At 45.8% G+C, this 6,320-nt stretch overlaps 1 non-coding gene across 1 annotated transcript; it reads right to left on the bottom strand.

Annotated features, from left to right (window-relative positions):
* Positions 1 to 5,377: 5,377 nt before the first annotated feature.
* Positions 5,378 to 5,450, bottom strand: Trnat-agu (transfer RNA threonine (anticodon AGU)). The gene has a single exon. It is a non-coding gene; the product is annotated as a tRNA-Thr (tRNA).
* Positions 5,451 to 6,320: the final 870 nt, after the last annotated feature.

The following is a 6,320-nucleotide window of genomic DNA, read 5'->3' as shown; positions in this document are numbered from 1 at the left end:
ACCGGTGCAACGGAAGCTACCAGAGGGGTAGGCTTCTGCCACCAACCTGACACACAAACCAGTCTCAGACTAAAAGTGGTAAACCTCTCTGTCCAGGTACTGGGATCCTAAATTGGTCATCCTGTGCTGCCCTCCAAACGAGAAGCAAACATAACCTGCTGCTAGTAGACGACCACAAAAGAAACCCGAAACCACTCGTGAAAACACTCATTGAGTCACATTCACGCACACATATAGTAGGGTGAAGGGAAAAACGTAATAAATACAGGTCTTTATTTCCTATGGAACACAAAAAAATCAAACATAATATCATTTAATAAGCCTTACTTCGATTGCTCAGTCTTTCTGGGAGAGTTAATAAATTAAACAGCAATCAGGCGGTGGGCAGAATAGGATGCACAGAATCCAGTGAGACAAGCGTCTGTGAAACGACTCCACAGAGACATTTCACCATTTACATCATGGATACCAATGGAAGGTGAGCTCTGCTATCTGCAGGATGCCCGAGTGAATACAATGAAGTGCCTACAGCCGTCGCCGCCTTGGAATCTATTGCTACGACTCTGCAGTTGTAGAGGGAACTCCGACGCTATGAGCTGCTGATCACAATGGTGACTGACTGAAGGTGGGGGCCGGGTCGGCCTTCTGTGAATGAAGAACGAGTCTGCTCGTCTGCGAGCTGCTGACTTTGGAGCAGAGCGTTCGTGCCGCCATTCCTGGGCAGTGCAAGAACCATCTTAACTGTTGTATTCTAGGACTGCCTCCCAGGCTTCCTTCGTGTTGCTGTTCGGTCTTCCACCTACACATTGTCTCAACAACCAACAACAGGGGCATGCAGATTTCTGGGACTAAGATTAAACGCAAATGGTTCAAATGGCTCGAAGCACTATGGGACTTAACATCTGAGACTTAGAACTACTTAAACATAACTTACGTAAGGACATCACACACATCCATGCCCGAGGCAGGATTCGAACCTGCGACCGTAGCAGCAGCGCCGTTCCGAACTGAAGCGCCTAGAACCACTCGTCCACAGCGGCCGGCCATTAAACGCAGCTTCACTCAGTGAAGAGTTCTGACGCTCCGACAGACGTCCACAGCCCCGCTGGACCCTCCTACTCCAAGCCGGAGCACTGACCTCGACAATGCCAATGCCTGCGCCGGCTAATTCCTCACGTGGCACTGACGCGCCACTCTGCACTTTCATGCAACGTTTGCTTGGTACGGCCGCTGCTAGGCAGCTCTGGGAAGAATACAAAATGAATGTAAAACGCTTACTGTTAAATGATTGTTAATGGACCGGTGTCTCATCAGTGTCCCGGCGCTCTACAGGACTCGACTACCGCACCTCCGCTTGTCTATGTTACACTCACATAGGAGGCCGCATCTGGTGGGTTCCTATAGTCTGAGCATTAATGGAAAGTGGTTAAAAGAATTGAGAGCTGGTTCCTCAGGATGGGGAAGGATAAGGTTACGATTGTGGATGGGGCCGTAATCAGTTACTCTCGGTTGCACAACAAATACGTAAACTTTATTTAAAGAAATTAAAATTTTAAAACAATCTCTTTAAAAAAAACACACAATTGACTGTATGACGGCTGAAGGCCTTATCATAAAAAAAGTTTCCACAATTTTAGGGTCGAAGGTCACCAACAATAACCTCAAACAACAAACGGCTGAAGGCCTGAATTAGAAGTCAAAGAACAATTCCAATAGCACATATTAAGATAAATACTTCGTTTTAAAACAAACTGTAATACGGCTGAAGGCCTTATCACAAAAACAAGTGAAATTATCACTCGGCTGAAGGCCACAAATAATTTCAAATAACCAACGGCTGAAGGCCTGAATTAGAAGTCAGGAAAACAATTCCAAATAGCTCACATCTCAACAAATACCTTGCTTTTAAAACAAGTTTGCTTTAAAAAAAACTTATTGTAACATGGCTGAAGGCCTTACTATAAAAGAAGTGAAATTATTGCTCGGCTAAAGGCCACAGATAACTTCAAATCACAAATGGCTGAAGGCCACGCAACAGGATGGCAATTCAAACTAGGGGCAGCTTAAGCACCGACCGACCGAGTAACAAATCCGCCTAACGTCCGATCACCGGTGCGACGATGGAACATTTTTAGGCAAGGGCAAAGAGACAGACAGCACTACGTCTTCCGAAAACACCCAAGGCCGAAGGAAACACTAGAACCAAGGTAGACCTCCCCAAAAAAATATGCACAGTACAATACAAGAGGCTGTCAAACTACACACCGTGTCGGATAGCATCAACACGGCGAGGAAAGGTACACTGCTGGAAAAGTACGCTAACCTCCAGGGCAGCTAACTGGGGTTGTTACCGGCCACAAGGGAGAAAATACCGCTGGTTGCGCTTCACCAATAAGAATAACACTATATTTAATAATGAATAACAAATAGAGAAAGACGGCTGCAATATTTCACCGGCTCGAAACACTTCACTCGTTGCCACAAGGCCCAGCGGCCCTCGGAGCAACAACCCGCCGACCAAAGGCGAGATCTCAGAATAGTCGAGGTTGCATTAGCAGTTAACTCTTCAGTCAACTTAAACGTCCAGGGTTTGGTGTGCAACGAAGTCGTCGTTCTTGCAGCTACCCCTCTTCGAACCTGCAGTGGCAGCACGCTGCCAGCAGCCCCGGCTTGCCCACGCGCTGCACGGACCTGCTCGCTGCTGCGCCCCAAACTGACCTGATGTCCCTTTCGCAACTCCCCACTACGCGACCCGGAAATACTAGCGGTCGCTCCAAAGATAGTATCACAATACTCGTATCGATAAGCGCTGCAGCTGGCACTCACGGGCAGGCAAGCCAGCAACTTAGTGACACCAGTAAATCGAAAATGAAACGAGATGCCATAACCGCAATCACAAGATGCCAAGTAATAAACAGCATGATTACGAGCCGCGCATGGCTCAAGAATGTGAAACTACAAGTAGGCGACGAAGTGTCGGACGTCCACACCTCACCACAGAATGTGGAGCTCGATAGTTTGCCTACTCTGTAACGCGACGACCTGCAGCAGATCTGACGTCATAGGACAATTCTTGTGCAGGCACAAATGTTTCAGAGCACACTGTTCAGCACACATTACTGAGCTTGGAGCTCTGCAGCAGACGGCCCCTACGTCTTCCCATGTTGACACAATGACATCGCCAATTAAGACTGGAATGGGAATGGGATCGTCAGATTGGACTGTGGTTCAATGAAAATGTGTCGCCGGTCAGATAAATCACGTCTCTTTTTTGTCACCCCAGGTTGGTGGTCGTGTCCAGATCTCCATTATTCAGATGAATGGCTGCTCAAAACAAGCACTGTATCATGGGCGCCAGCACATGGGGACGTTGTAATACTGTGGGGGACCTTCACCTGGCCTTTCATGGTACCTGTGGTAGCAATCGTAGTCACCACGACAGCTGTGGACTACGTGAACATTATTTCAGACAACCTGCATTCTTTCATGTTTGATATCTTCCAGCAGGATAAATATCCATGTCACAAGGCCAGGATCGTGCTACAGTGGTTAGAAGAGTATGATAATGAAATTGTCGTGGCCACCAAATTCGCCTGATCTGCCTTTCTTTGTGCTCCTCACAAATCACTGGCCCGTAATTCGTGGTGATGAAGTGATCTGTCCGTGTATATCTGGTGCCACGCACGTCCATAATTTACGAAGGACTTGTCGATTCCATGCCACACCGAATCGCTGCTGTATTGCATTCCAGAGATGGAATAAAACGCTATTAAGCAGATGATCATAATGTTTTGACCCATTACTCATCCACTCTTTCAGTCTGCAAACTGCAGTATTTGTATTGCTGCTCGATTATAGTGGTCGTCTCTAGGTATTCGCAGACGCTTCGGCTATTAAAGTACATGGAGCGGTGTAGAGGGACTTTCATCCGTGGTGTCATAGAATTTTGGCGTCTCACTTGTACTGCAGTCCATTTGTGGCACTTCCTTGTTTATAGAGGCAAGCTGGCTAATACACATTGTGGCAGCTGGCTTCGTGTTTGGTAGCGATAGAGACATAGCTATAGATACAGTTATAGAGACATATTCCGCTACATATTCTAAGCCTCTAACTGTGAGAAAAACTGAGAGGTTCCTGTGCATTTTCAGATAATGGGCTGGCCGACGGTCGTAATCATTGGTTTCTGTCAGCAGTTTGTGAATCTCTGTATATGTTTAAATGAGAGATCTCATACACTTTCTGTCAGACAGTTAATACTACTACATAAAACCGTGGAGCTGAACAGTTCACTTCTGTGAAATGCATCTTAACGTGTCTTCAACATTTAAGAGACAAAGATATTGCATGTAGTAGGCATATGACTATTTGCCCTTTCTTGAAGCCACTTTGTCAGTGGATTTCCCTATTTTTGGCCCGCAGCGTCATTAGAATGATTCCCCGTCCGTCGCTGCTCCACTTGCTTACCTTTACACTTTCTGGCAGGCAGACTCGCTGTTGGTAGTGGTCACCATGTTTTGGCTTATACACGGTGTTAGGGGTATAAGAGAAAGTACTTTTATTTGTGATTCAGGACAGTGTACTAAACATTACATCACTATTTATTTCCTTTGCAGACTAATAATTATAGCTTTTTGGGAGTAGGATGTTTTTAGGTTGGTTGGTACCTCCAAGTTCATATGGCAAGAGCAAGCCACTAATGCTTATTTTCCGCTGGGCAGAGGGTCAGGTATCGAAGTGTGGACACATGGACGCAAAACGGCTAGTCTATACTGACAGGCATAGTGCACTTAGTGATGCAGTTACGACCATGCAGAAAACATCAGGCAGTAAATTATGTGACGTGTTTACAGGAAGACTGTTAGACACACATAAAAAACTAACACTCTGAAGTGCTTATAGATACATATTAAGGTACAAACGATCACAGTATCTGCACTTATACCCCTAAAATCCTGTACATACAGGGTGAACCAGAATTCCACCAATAAACTTTCAGAGCAGAACTCCACTGACAAACTTTCAGAGCTAATTCAGGGATACATTCTGAGTATTGGGTATATGGGACCCACCGTTTCCAGTGGCTCGTTACAGAGTAATAATGTAATTGCGTTTTATTCGGTTTATTTTAGGAAACAATCTTGTTTCTACGCAAATGCTTTCACAACAGAGAAGAAGCCTGTAATATGAATTAAACATAAAGTAGAACACACAACACAGACTAATGCAACAAACATCATACGAAATACGTAAAATTCTATGAATCTGTTCTATCGATGTACAGTACAGCTCGAAACAAATGCAGAATTAGACACAAAGGAATTAGAGACACTGGCTGCGAATGGAAACTGGTTGAAAGCAATGAGGAAAGTTGAAAATTTGTGCCGGACTGAGATTCGAACCCAGATCTTCTGCTTACTAGGCAGATGCACTGATCACTGAGCCATCCGGACAAAGCAGTCATTGCAACTGCACAGACTAACCTAGCACGCCTCCTGTCAGACCCAAATTCTCGACTTATCCACACACCACTAATGTAGTGCATCTTGCCCATTATCCTCATTAATCGCGGCATTTCGCCATTTCATGTAGGAGTTGCTATGACCACTTTGCCTGGATGGCACAGTGATCAGCACATCTGCCTAGTAAGTAGGAGATCCGGATTCGAATCCCAATCTGGCACAAAGTTTCAGCTCTCCCCATTGATTTCAGTCAATGCCCACTCATAGCCAACGTCTGCAATTCCTTTGTGTCTCCATATCACAACGCCTGCTGGATGAAGATGATGTCTGTTCTTTCAGACATGTCCGAAAGAACAGACACACACACACACACACACACACACACACATATATATATATATATATATATATATATATATATATATATATATATGGTGTGGTTCAAATGTTTCAAGGCTTAACTCAGAACTAGAAATTTATTGGACATTTAAGTACAGCAGACTTTTTAATTCTTCAAAATATGATCCTTCAGCATGAACACAGCGCTGCCAGAGCGTCTTCCACTGCTCGTAGCCCTTCTGGGAGGCCTCGGGCGTCATGCTGTCAAGGGCTCTCGTCGAAGCCTGCTGGATGGCGTCGATGGAGTCGAATCGCTTCCCTTTTAGGCCTGTCTTGATTCGGGGCAAGAGGAAAAAGTCACTTGGAGCCAACTCGGGGCTGTAGGGTGGCAGCAGCAGTGTTGTCACGAAGAACTTCGGCGGCGGCGCGCGACGTGTGAGCGGGCGCTTTGTCGTGGTGGAGAATCCAATCGCACTCGATCGCAGGGCGGACACTGCGATCTCGATCCCACAAGCGGCGGAG

The sequence above is a fragment of the Schistocerca nitens genome, chromosome 7 (assembly GCF_023898315.1).
Source record: "Schistocerca nitens isolate TAMUIC-IGC-003100 chromosome 7, iqSchNite1.1, whole genome shotgun sequence".
NCBI classification, from domain to species: domain Eukaryota; kingdom Metazoa; phylum Arthropoda; class Insecta; order Orthoptera; family Acrididae; genus Schistocerca; species Schistocerca nitens.
The sequence above is the reverse complement of the archived record's forward strand: the minus strand, read 5'-3'. Positions and strand labels throughout refer to the sequence as shown.